Below are 13,523 nucleotides of genomic sequence, written 5' to 3' on the forward strand. Positions count from 1 at the left end.
TTATTTCAGACAACATGCAAAACCATTGTTAGTGTGACTGTCAGAACATGGGTGATACCGCTAACAGTAGTTAGTGTGTCAAACTAAGATATGAAACTTTTATGCAAAAGGCCAAAAATAAATTGATCATACACCTAACAAAATATACTGATAATCATAGGTGACCAGAGTGCAAAAGTAGGGGACAAAGCAGAATCAAATATTGTTGGAAAATTTGGACTAAGGAAGGAGAGCAACTCATAGAATTCTGTGAAGCCAACAACTTGTTCATTGCAAACACATGCTTCAGGCAACCAGATAATTGTATATGTGGAAATCACCAGATGACCACCACAGAAACCAAATAGATTACATAATCAGAAGCAGAAGATGGAGAGGCTCTATTTTCTCTGCTAAAACAAGACTGACCAGGAGCAGATTTTGGTACAGACTATGAATTGTTAATATCAAAAATTAGATTAAAGCTGAAAGACTAAAAGAATAATAGTGCCAAAATACAATCTAAATAATATTCCTAAAGAATTTAAAGATCATGTAAAGAACATATTTGCATTACTAAATTTAATGGATTGGGACTTGGAAGAATACTGCCATCCCAGCCAGGGGCTTTAGCCCCTTAGGCTGGTGGCAGCCATTTGCCTCCCTGGCTGGAGGGAGGCAGAAAAGACCAGCCCTGTTTATTGGGCTTAGCTGAGGGGGGCGGAGCTTCTAGGCAGCAAACTGCCACTCCGCCCTCCACAGATCAGTCTCGCCTTGTGCTCGGTGGGAGCAAGACCTGTGTATTGCTGCCCCAGCACGAGGCCTGTGAAGACGTCGGTTCCAGGACGGTTGAGTCAGGGACTGGTTAGTTAAAGGGTGCCTGCAGGTCTTTGGTGGCTGTTCAGGCCACCTTAGCCTGTCTGATTCAGGCTGCCTGGTTTTGTGGGGAGGTCCTATCACTATCACCCCCCCGGGCCGGGCGCCTGTGGGCCCAGCGCCAACTTGCAGGCTTTGCCCTGCCCCCCCCAGCACTGTTGGGTCCTTCGCTTGCCGCAGCGCAGGGCCCGCGGCGCGTGCTTTTGGGAGGGAAGGTGTGTGTGGGTTGGTTCCCAGTCCCTCGGCAGCACCTGTAGAGGTTGTGCTCCGCTCGCTGGAGCGTGCAGCCGCGGCACCGGTCTTTGGTGGGGCTCCAGACCTGCCGGAACGCTTGTGCCGTGTTTTGCCCCCATTTGCTCGGCCCGTTTGCAGCGCCGCGGCTTCATTGCCCCCGTTTGCTCGGCCCGTTTACAGCGCTGCGGCTTCATTGCACGGCCTGCTTCTGGCCCATGCGCGCTTGAGGGCCATCAGTCAGTGCATTCAGGGCGCCTGCTGGTGTTCCCCTTTTGCCCACCCTGCACCAGCCTGCAGGGGTATTTTCAAAGGCGGGATTGGGTTCACAGTTGGGGTGGGGATTATTTTGCTGCCTACGTGTCTGTAGTGCCGGCAGCCATTTCAAGAGTTTCAGGCGGAGGCCATTTTGGAGGCAATTATATTTTTTAAGGGATCCTGCAGTCCGCCCTTATTCCTGGAGGCTGCCTCAGTGGCATTGTTTAAGGCAGTATCTAACATCGAGTTTATAGTTGTTGAACACGTATTTAAATAAAATATATAAGGAAAATAAAATAAAAAGATATAAGGAACGAAGCGAGGCATACCCATTGGTTGCTTGGTTTCTAGGGGCCTGCCATTCCCATGTGGATAGGTAGTTTCTCTGATTGTTGATGGGCCCTAAGAAAGGTGTCGGCAATTTCAAGGGCAAGCAGCCCGCCCCGCGCCCTCCAAAACGTCCGGCAGTTGCCTTGTCGTCCGACGAAGAGGAAGAGGGGGCCTCGAGGCGAATTATCATTGCCCGAATTGTGGCTTTGGAACAAGCGAGGGCTCCTCCCACGGGGGGAACGGGACAGGCGGATAAGAGGCCGGTACGGCCTGCTACTAGGTCTGCATCCATGGCTGACATCCTTTCTCGTTTGTCTGCTCTCGAGGGAACTTCCGAAGGTCCGCCGGTCCATTTGCCTGCAGTTGATGATCACGCTATCAAGGAGGATGTTGTCGGGACAGCAGCTGGGGAGATCCAAGCGAGTTGGCCAGCTGAGGCGGGCCAGTTAGCGTTGGTGGTTCAGCCTCCTGAGGCAGAGGGTAAGTGCGATTGGCCCCAACAGGTCACTGCTTGGCCTTGGGTGTCGGGGCTTCAGACAACGCAGCATAATGCTTATACACAGGGACTTCCCGCGGATGGTGCAAGTGGGGGCCTTCGGCCCTCTGATTGTGCCCATTGGAGTCACCTGGCCTGCACTCACCAAACACCCGGGGCCCCGGGCTGTTTTTCTGTCCCCGCCACTGCGTCAGGTGATATGGGTTCAGCCAGGCCCTGGGGTAGTTATTTAGGGACGCTGTGGGCCAATTATGGGCAAGTGCCCTATAGGTCCTACCTGTGGGGGATACGGCTATGCCGCTGGGGGATCACCTTACCCCAGCCACGCGGGAGAAGATACTGCGTGGGGAATACGTGGATGTCTTTACCCTTCTCTTCAGGGATCTGGAGAAGAAGGATAAAGAGGACCTCGAGGACAGGGATAAGGAGTGCCTTAAGCGCCGTAAGATTGATAGGACTTGGGCCAATTGGCTCCCAGGTTTCTTTACACAGGTGTTATCGCAAGGGTTCAGCCGTGGAGGGCCGCCCCACTCATTCTGTATATGGACATCATATACAGAGCGCATACTGACTTCGGCGGTGCAGCGTGGCTGCAATACGACGAAGAGTTTAGAATGCGGGCAGCGCTCAACCCTTCGCTACCATGGGACCAGGTGCACCACCACCTATGGATACAGCTCATGACCCCTACTAAATTTGGTTCGGGGGAGAGGTCCAACAGTGGCCATATCGTTCAGCGATCCGGTTCCGGAGCAGCTGGCCAAGTTGCATCTAGTTCTGGCTCCCGCGCGTTCGCGGGGCAGTCGGTTTAGCCCCGGCTGCTCTGTTTTGAGTTTACCTCATGGGGGGTCTGCAACAGGAAGAACTGCCATTACAGCCACAAATGCCCCATCTGCCGAGGGCCGCATGCCATTAGTGCATGTAAGAAGCAGAAGCCCTTTGGGGAAAAGGGTGGCGGCCCCAGTGGGCAACAGGGTTTTGGAAAAGGGCCCCAGCCCAATAAAGGTGAGGGTACTTAAAGCCATGTTGGCGGATTACCCCAGGCGGGCTGATGCCCAGTTTCTGTTGGATGGTTTTTCTATAGGTTTTCGGATCCCTTTTCAAGGTCCACGGTCCTCCTTCATGTCCGCCAACTTACGTTCTGTGGTTGGCATGGAGGACGTCGTTCAGGCCAAAATAGTTAAGGAATGCGCTGAGGGGCGGGTTTTGGGCCCCTTTCCCACCCCTCCTGTGCCCAAATTGAGGGTTTCCCCCCTGGGAGTAGTCCCTAAAAAGGCTCCTGGTGAATTCCGGCTAATTCATCATTTGTCTTACCCCAGGGGTGGGTCTGTCAATGACGCGATACTGGAGCACTTGTGCTCTGTGCATTACACCTCATTTGACCAAGCCGTTAAGGTGGTCAGGCGTTGTGGCCGGGGAGCTGAGATGGCGAAATGTGACATCAAGTCGGCATTCCGTCTTCTCCCCATGCATCCAGAGGACTTTGAGCTCCTCGGGTTTCCCTTTGAGGGTCAATACTATATGGACAGGGCCCTTCCCATGGGGTGCTCTATCTCTTGCACAGTATTTGAACGCTTTAGCACCTTTCTAGAGTGGGCATTGCATCATAGGCAGCATTGCCGTGACTCCGCCCACTATTTGGATGACTTTATCCTGGGTGAACCCCCGGGGACGGGTCAGTGTGCTCGCCTTTTGGCTGACTTTGTCAGCCTAACTGAGGAGCTAGGCGTTCCACTGGTGCATGAGAAAACAGAGGGCCCGGCTACTGTCCTGACCTTCTTAGGCATCGAGTTAGATACGGTGCAACAGACTTCTAGACTTCCAGTTGAGAAGCTCTTAGATCTGAAGGCGCAATTGCGCACCATGCTGAGGAAACGCAAAGTTTCTTTATTAGAGCTTCAGCAAGTAGTGGGCCACCTTAACTTTGCCTGTAAAGCGGTGGCCCCCAGTAGAGCATTTCTGCGGTGCCTTTGTGACGCCATGGGGACCCTCTGGCTCCCTTATCACAAGATACGTCTGTCCGAGGGCATGCTGGAGGACCTAGGGGTCTGGCTTCAGTTTTTGCAGGATTTCAATGGGGTGTACTTTTGGAGACAGGAGCTCCTTCTAGAAGGGGAGCTACAAGTGTCTTCGGATGCTTCAGGGTCCATAGGGCTGGGGATTTATTTTAGGTGGCACTGGTGTGCCGCCACCTGGCCTGAGGATTGGGTTTCAGACGGGCGGTGTAGGGATTTAACCTATTTGGAGTTCTTCCCAATCTTGGTGGCGGTTTATCTTTGGGGGGAAGAGCTTGCCAACCACTCTGTGCACTTTTGGTGCAATAATATGGCAGTGGTGCAAGTGGTGAACTCCCTTTCATCTAAATTGCCCTGGGTCATGACGTTGGTCCGCGCCTTTACCTTAAGGTGCTTGCACCTTAATATATTGTTTTCAGCCAGGCATATACCTGGTGTCAACAATGAGGTGGCAGATGCCCTGTCTCATCTGCAGATGGACTGGTTTCGACAGCTTGCCCCCGAGGCCGATTTGGTGCCAGCCCTGGTGCCGCAGGAGCTGTGGACGATTGGCAAGTGGAAGCCTCCAGGGCGATCCAGTTAGCCATTGCCCCTAGCACCGGGAGGGCGTACGACAGGGCAGTAAGGAATTTTGATGCCTTTAGGCAGGTGGCAGGCCTCCGCCGGGTCTGGCCCCTTCCAGTCGAGCATTTGGCACAGTTTTGCATGGCTCAAAAAGGTAAGGGGCACAGTGTGAAATATATTCACAGCCAGATTGCGGCCCTAGCTTTTGCTGCGAAGGCCTGTGGGTTTACAGATACCACGGTGATTTCCGCATTCGGAAGATGCTGGAAGGGTGGTCAAGGGAGTCCGCCAGTCTCAGGAATGATAGGCAACCCATCTCTCCTGGCATCCTTCAAGGATTGCAGGCTGTATGGTCACAGGTCTGCAGCCCTCCTTTTGAGGAGCGGCTGTTTCATGCCGCGTCATTAATGGCCTTTGGCGCTCTTCGAGTAAGTGAGCTTGTCCAGCAGTCCCTTAAGGACAACTCTGGCCGGGCCCTCACTGCTGAGGACGTTAAATTTGTAGGTGAACAGCTGATTCTTAGAATTAGACGGTCCAAGACGGACTAGCATCAAAAAGGGGTGGACCTGGCCCTTGACCGGTGTTCCATCCCCGAGTTGTGTCCCATAGCAGCCCTGAGGTGCTATTTGGAATTGCGGGGTGACCACTCCGGGGTTCTTTTCTGCCACAGTGATGGCGCCCTGTTGACTAGGTACCAATTTGGGGCAGTCACGGGTAGGGCTTTGCATAAGTTAGGTCTGGATGGGGTCAAATTTGGGACCCATTCTTTTCGCATTGGGGCGGCATCCACTGCCGCTGCCATGGGTTTCTCAGAGCCTGACATCCAGAGGGTTGGACGTTGGCGTTGAAGGGCTTATGCGTCATACATCAGGCTGCTGGGACGGGGTAAATCATGTTGAATTGTTTTTTGCAGGTGCTGTGGGTTGTCAGGAGAGGGTACGGATCCTCATCTGTGGCCACAGTATGATCTTCTAGGTGGCGCACCAAGCGAGAAGGTCCTGGATCGGGTCCCAGCTTGGACTCAGCTGGTGGGCTACCATCGAGTGGCAGGGCAGAAGAGGCCTATGTTGGGCGGGGTTCCTGCCACTCCTGTTTGAGGGGAGGTCCGCCCCTCCTCCTCATATTTTGGTAGTACACTTAGGTGGCAATGACCTTGGCCTAATGAAAGGGGTAGCCCTCTCTTGGCAGGCGCGGGACAACTTCCTGGAGATCAGGAAGAGATGGCCTGGCATCCTGATATTTTGGTCAGCCATGCTTCTGCGCCGGGTGTGGTGGGAGGCATTGGACCACAGAGCGATTGACAGGGCTAGGTGAATGGCCAACAGAGCCCTGTTTAAAATAATGACGGATGGGTTGGGGATTTATTTGCCCCATCCGCAGATTCGGGCCGAGTCTGTTGCCTTCTACAGAGGGGATGGGGTGCACCTCTCTTACAGAAGCAACAGCATTTTTCTGGACGACCTATGGCAAGGGCTCAGGTTGGCTTTAAGCCATTTGTGGGGCGCTGAGGCCTAAGCAGAGGCTTGGCCTCTGTGGTGGCAGGATTTAGCTAGGGATATATTTGTGGCGGGCCGGTGAGGACCCTTGGCACCTCCCCATTGGTGGGGAACTGGGGTCTTTCAGGAGCAGCAGGCTGCCGTTCGGCCCGGCTGCGAGGTCAGACGCCCTGGGTGGGGAACCCCTGGATAAGCCGGTCTCCCTCCGCTGCCGTTCGGCTGGTTGGGGGAGCTTTTCAGGGGTGAACCACTCCGCCTGGCCAAGCCGGGTCGCAGCCATTTAATGGATGGATCGCACCCGGGGCAGCGGGTGCTTGCCCAGACAGGTCAGGGCGGGGTCCCAGTGAATGACCCCAGGGCCTGACCTGTACCACTAATTAGGCCCCTTGCCGTAATTGTTGTTTTGCTGTTTCATTTAATAAAGCGGTCCATTTTACCCAAACCTTTGTGTCTGACTCTCATTCCAACTAGGGGGGCAACTGTAAGCTGAAACCAGAAACATTATCAAATAATGTTCAAAGACTATACCTGTAGCCCGTGAGACAGAGAGAGAGAGAGAGAGAGAGAGAGAGAGAGAGAGTGAAACTTTGATGGATGACTGATGAAACTATAACAAATTGCTAAAAATAGTCAAGAAATAAAAGGTAACAGAAAATAAGATCAGAATTCTAAATATAACTTTTCAACTACTTGCACACAAAGAGAATTATTATAATAAACAGGACAGAGAAAAAGAAGAAAACAAAAAAGAAGAAGAGATGTATTTCACAAAATCCAGCAAATCAAAGGGAAATTCAAACCATGAGCAACTCAGAAATATGGTATCCAATCAGGACAAAATAAAGAAAAGATGGAAACAATACCCTGAAGAAGTATACAAAATGGAAGGGTGGAATAATCTTTTGATGAAGAACCTGCAAGCTTAGAAAGTGAAGTGAAAGCTGCACTGAAAGAAATAGGGAGAAACAAATCACCAGGAGTAGATGGTATACCAACAAAGCTGTTTCAATCTACAGAAACAGAGTCCATCAAAATCCTAACAAGAATATGTCAACAAATATGGAAAACAAAACAATGGCCTACAGACTGGAAACATTCAATCTACATTCCAATTCTGATTTTTTTCCAAAAATAGAGATGCCAAAAATAGCAGCAAGTCTTGGACAATTGCATTAATTTGTGGTACATGCACAATGTATGTGCAAGTACATTCGTGGCACATGCTTTCTTATTGTTGTCTCCCAATACTATACTAATGTTAGAAGATTGAATCATATAGGGATGGTAGGATCGCATAAGCCTTATCATGCCAACATCTTCCTGTTCTCTTTTATTCTGTGTCCAGGAATGTTTCATCACCTGCCAATTTGGTTCACATCCTGCTTGCAAGTAAAGACACCAGTTTGATTCACACTTCAACTGCATCCAAACTATTCAAACAAGTCCAGTTAAGGAAAAAAGACAACACACACACAACTGCACACATGATATGGGGCTCATCGCAACACAGTATTACTGGCAGTCAGTAACTGCCAGTAATAACATGGAACAGTCAACAATGGGGCTCAATTCACATGGAATAGTTCTCAGTATTCCTGCACTCCTGCACTCCCGCAATCTCACCCAATATTTTCTAGTTTGACTAGGGCAGTTTCCACACTGTCTATAAATAGCGCGAGACTCACGGAAGGCTGCCGGCTTCCTCGTGCAATTTTTAACACCATCTGACTACAAAACGTCATAAATCACCATTTGTGGCATTTTGTAAACATTTTGTAAATTTTTGGCGTCAAAAATCGCGCGAGGAAGCTGGCAGCCTTCTGTGAGTCTCGTGATATTTATAGTGTGGAAACGACCTAGAAGTAACTCTCCACAGTTTGATGTAGATGTTCTGCTACTTAACATACTTCAAATAGAAATGTTATGGACTGAATCTATTACGTTAAATAAGGATCCAACAAACAAAAAAGGAATGCTGTATCATTGACACCTGGTTCGAGTAGACTAGGGGTGTGCATAACAGAAAAAATGAGCCACAATTATGCACAGAACTAGCTGGTTTGACTTGTTAAAGCAGATTCCAGAATGCTTTGCCAAAAACAGGAAACTAAATTGAAACAAGTCCCTCCTACTAAAAAGTCTGTGAGTTTCACTTCATTTTATTTCATACCTTTGGCATTGGGCAGACTTGCCTCCGAAGGCAGCAAAGCAGTTTATTTTCTGTAACACAGCCAATCAGATCCCGAGGGTAGAGAGATCGTATGTTATTAATTAACTCTGTTGGCAGAAAGAGGGAATGAGACCAATGTGCCTGCATCTCTCCCCCCCCCCCCAAATCAGGTCCTCACAAAGGGAGACCCCTCCCTTCTCTGCCTATCAGCTTTAAAAATATTTGGAAGGAAGACTTCAATCATAGACTGCAATTCGAAAGGCATTTCCCTGGGAGTAAGTATTATTGAATAACATAGGCCTTACATCTGAGTAGATCTCTTTAGGATTGCTCCCTCTCCCCATCCTGTGAGCCATTCAATTACTCTGCTCTTTCAAAAAGACTCCCATCTGCCCCACAGCAAAAGGAAGCTTATGGGCAAAACAGAGGTCTGTTAGAGGAAGGTAGTCAGCCAGTTATTCTGCCTGTCTACCTGGCTGCACTTGGGTGATGGAGCGGATTTTCAGCAAGAACACCCCATTTTGCAGAGAAATGCTGAGCATTGAAAGAAAGGATGTAGATTTGCTCCTCATTTGGTGGGCATGGGTAGGGGGGGGGGAGAACAAGGAAACATAAAACCGACAGGCAGCATCAGAATGCAAAGGCAGTAAGTTATTGGAACTATAGAAAAAGAAAAAAAGTGAACATGAAGCAGGATAGTTTTTTTGCACTTGCTGCAGTTCACTCCTACTTGGGAATGTCCCATGCTGCTGCTTTACCTGCCTATACCTACTTTCTATGGGTCCATTGTTGTTGGTGTGTGTGTGTGTGTGTGTGTGTGTGTTACTGTGCTTAAGGAAAAACTCAGTGGATCAATTGTTTAAATGAGGAGGGGGGCTAATGGCTGATGCTGTTTTTGGTTAAGCATCAAAACAGCTGCCCTAGATTCTCACTTACCCATTGACCCCTGAAAAGAACAGTGTGTGTTTGTGCATGTGCAACCCAAGTGCGTGAAATGGACTCATATAATAAAAGAAATGGATCCGTTCCAAGTTGGGATCAGCCCAGCCAGAACAAATTAGTAATGAAACAGGATTGTTCTGGAACCCCCAGAACTGGAACTGAAATGGAAAATTTCTAGATGCACATCCCTAGCATAGACCTTTTTGTGGCATCCTCTATAAAGAAATATTTTCTCAAAGGAAAGAACAGGAAGCTAAAAAAGGTAAGAACGAGATGTGGAATCTCTTTTCTCCCTTAGAAAAAGGCTGCAGATTTTCAGAGCAGCTGGCTCAACAGGTGCGCTGCATCTTAGTGTTTGAAATGTCATTGCAATACTCTGTGCTGCTCCTTGACTCTCAGAATCTTAACAACTTTTCAAGACTCCTATTGAAAAAAAACTTGTTCTTTACTGCAGGGGAAATTGGTGTCTTTTATTATAGGTTGAAAGTTCCTGGGCAGACAGAAGGAAATTGTTTTAATCAGTAAGAAAAATATTCACACAGTTTGCCTCATTTGTAAGTATATTTGAGAATGTAGTTGAATTGGGAAAACAGGCGGGAGAGGATTATCCCTTTAGGGCTAATTTGACTGTTCAGTGCTATGACAGAAACTGTTACTAGATCAGTCAGATGTTCAGGACCAACTTCTGCTTGTCTATGTTCTTCAAAAGAAGTATTGTTACCTGGAGTACAAGATACACAATGAAACTCGGTAACTGGAAAAGCATAGCCTGATTTCATAATCAGGCTGTTTGAATATTGTTTTCTTAAGTTCAAAATAACCACCAAAATAATCACATACATTGTAATTTGATAATCACAAATTCTAAAACATAGCACATCAACTGCAGAATGCTTGACAGGCCATGCGAACAGCCACCTTTTTCATTGGACCATCAGTGTGAAAAATGAGGGAGGAGAAGCAACACTGGCTGAACCTCTGGGTAGGATATCCAGGCCTTGAAAGGGTTGTCACACTTGTTTTGTGTTCTGTTTGTGTGCCACCAAGCTCACTCCAGAGGCCAGGTTACCCTGGATGAGCACACTAACTCTGCCTTTTGCTTTAGCTTGCTTTGTTCCTGGGTTGTTTCTCCATAAGAAAGTTGCCCATAAAAAAGAATGGAAGCCATATGACACAGGTAATGCCTTCTTTTCCTAGCATGGCTCAGTGAAATGCCTTTCAGGATTACAGGAATAGGGATATGGCGGGACTTCCGGTTTGGGATTCATGAAGGTCTAACACAGCTCAGGGAGCTGAGCTGTCTGTGCCACTGTTTGTAGGGGCTGGAGGGGCGCAAACTGCCCATAGCCCCCTGTTCTCAGGTGGAGAATAGGCAAGTACGCTCAAGACCTCGAGGGTGCATTGATCTCGGGTGTGAGGGGGGTTCTACGCAACGAGCCCCCATCCACCCTTGAGGTCCCACCCGAAGAAAGGTAGCCAAGATCTCTGCAGCGGCTCTGGAGTCAATTTTTGGCATAAGACCTGCATGCCCAAGCTTCAGCAAACCAAGAAGGAAACCTGAATCGATTGGATAATCGAAGCAGTGACTACAACCCAAGAGAAACATCTAAGAAGGTAAAGATTGCTATCTCTCAATACGGGACAGATTACAATAAGAAATAAAGTGACAAAGAGAATTAGGAAACTGTGAGAGACTTGATATATAATCGAGAAAACTCCGGCAAATAAATTACTAAAAAGTGACATTTTAAAGAGAAGTTTGCATGGAAAAATGATTATTGTTTACATACCGGCGGCTAGGAAGAGATAGCAGACTGTGAGAAAGTTTTAACATCGCGAGAACTGCTGTGAAACGAAGAGGAACAGGAAGTGCGTCAGAACCATAAAGAGACCGGCGAGAAGCGGCTTGAAAATAACGGAAGTGGAATATCGCCATTTTGAAGAAGGGCAAAGCTGCGACTTCAAGGAAAACGGAAGTAGGCCATCTTTGACAAGGGTAAGGGCGGTTGCCTCAAAATAAAACCATAGAGAAAAGACGCCCGACATTTTGGATTGCGTAAATACTAGCTTTTAGAAAAACAACCTAAATTTGAACCTTTAAAAATAAAAGAAAATAATAAAGTAGCACCACGGAGTTAAGGAAAAGAGCAGACTCGTGGGAGCGAAGTAAAGCTAGCCCCACGATGTCGAAAAAGGAATGGCAAGCGGCGCTGGAAAATTTAGATAAAAAAGTTTCGGAAGGAAATAAAGAGCTTAAAGATATGATGAAAGAGATGGCAAAAAATTTGAAAGATTTTAAAGAGGCACTTAAATCGGAGATGGCAGAACTAGCTAAGAACATGGCAGAACTAGCTAAGAATCGGAGATGGCAGAACTAGCTAAGAATCAAGTTCAAAAAGACTTGCAAGTCACGCAGCAGAGAGTTAACACAGTAGAAAATGCGGCTGACACCTTGGCAGATGTGCAGAGAATGGAGTTGAGAGGAGTGAAGGGAAGAATGGCTGTAGCTAAATGTAAACAAATGGAAAAACAACTTAGATTTCATGGGATCCCGGAAGTTTTGGAAAAATCAGCCCAAGAGCAGATTACAGAAATTTTGGCAGGTTACCTGGCTAAAGAAGAAGGGGAAATAGCAGCGCTTTTGGACGTGGCATACAGAATTAATTCAAAATTTGCAGCTCAAAAGAAGTTACCAAGAGATATGATTGTGCAATTTACAACTAGGAATACAAGAGAGTCAATCGTGAGTAAACAATTCCAGGATCCATTAGAAGTCGATGGGAAAGCGGTGAGAATCATGAAAGAACTGCCCAGATCAGTGTTGTTGGAGAGGAGAAAGTATAGAGAGTTGGTCCAGATGTTAAAAGATTTGAAAATCAGATACAGATGGGAAATACCTGAAGGACTGGCTTTCGAATTTGGTGGAGCTAGGAGGAACATCAGATCTGGCCAGGAGATGGAAACGTTTATTAAAGACAACGAAAAAGACTTACCAAAAAGAGCTAAAATTTGATCATGGGGTGTAAAATTATATCTTGGAATGTAAATGGACTAAATTCACCTTTTAAACGTAAGACTATTTTCCACTGGCTTTTAAAACAAAAATGTAATATAGTGTGTTTGCAAGAGACACATATCAAAAAGCAGGATGCAAAATATTTGAAACTTGCAAAACTTGGAAATGAATTTGCAGCAGCTTCCAAAAAGAAGAAGAGAGGAGTTGTATTGTATATTAAGGAAGAGCTGCAACCAAAATTAGTTTTAAGTGATATAGAAGCTAGCTATATAGCAGTGGAAATAATTTGGAATTCAAAGAAGACTTTGGTGATTGGAATTTACGCGCCTAACGGGGCAAAAGAAAATTTTTTCAAGGACTTACAGAAACAGCTAGATGAACTGACCTATGATCAAATAATTCTGGCAGGTGACTTCAATGGAGTTACAAACTTGGAAGAAGACAAGAAATCTAAAAGTGCACAGAAAAAAAGAGGACTTTTGCCAAAATCGTTTTTTGCGATCAAAGAACAAGAAAGTCTGGAAGATGTATGGAGGAGACAAAATCCTAAAAACAGACAATATACATTTTACTCTGCAAAACATTTCACACTATCAAGAATTGACATGATCTGGGCCTCCAAAGAACTGGTGGTATGGACTAGAGATGTGGAGATAATGCCCAAGGTAGGCTCAGATCATAATCCAATTATGTGGAGATTCAGGAAAAACACTAAAAGAAGAAGATTGAGGATAAATGAAGACTTGCTGCAGACGGAAGAAAACATTGCATTGTTACGAAGAGAAACCAAATTTTTTATACAGTACAATTTGAATAAGGATGTATCAACTTATAAGGTATGGGACACATATAAAGCTGTGATTAGAGGAATACTAATGGATTTGAATGCAAGAGATAGGAAGAGAAAGGATGAAAAGAGACTTGAAATTGTGGAAAAAATTAAAGCCAAAGAGATACAACTTAAGAAAAGACCTGGGAAAAAGAAAATATATCAGGATATGAAGATCCTGCAGGAACAATTGACGGTAATAAATAACAAAGAATTGGAGTGGAATTTTAAAAAAATGAAGCAGAAGTCGTTTGAGGGTGCAGATAAACCTGGGAAATACTTAGTGTGGCAGCTAAAGAAAAAAAAGGAGAAGAAAACTAT

The sequence above is a fragment of the Eublepharis macularius genome, chromosome 5, assembly GCF_028583425.1.
Source record: "Eublepharis macularius isolate TG4126 chromosome 5, MPM_Emac_v1.0, whole genome shotgun sequence".
NCBI lineage: Eukaryota > Metazoa > Chordata > Lepidosauria > Squamata > Eublepharidae > Eublepharis > Eublepharis macularius.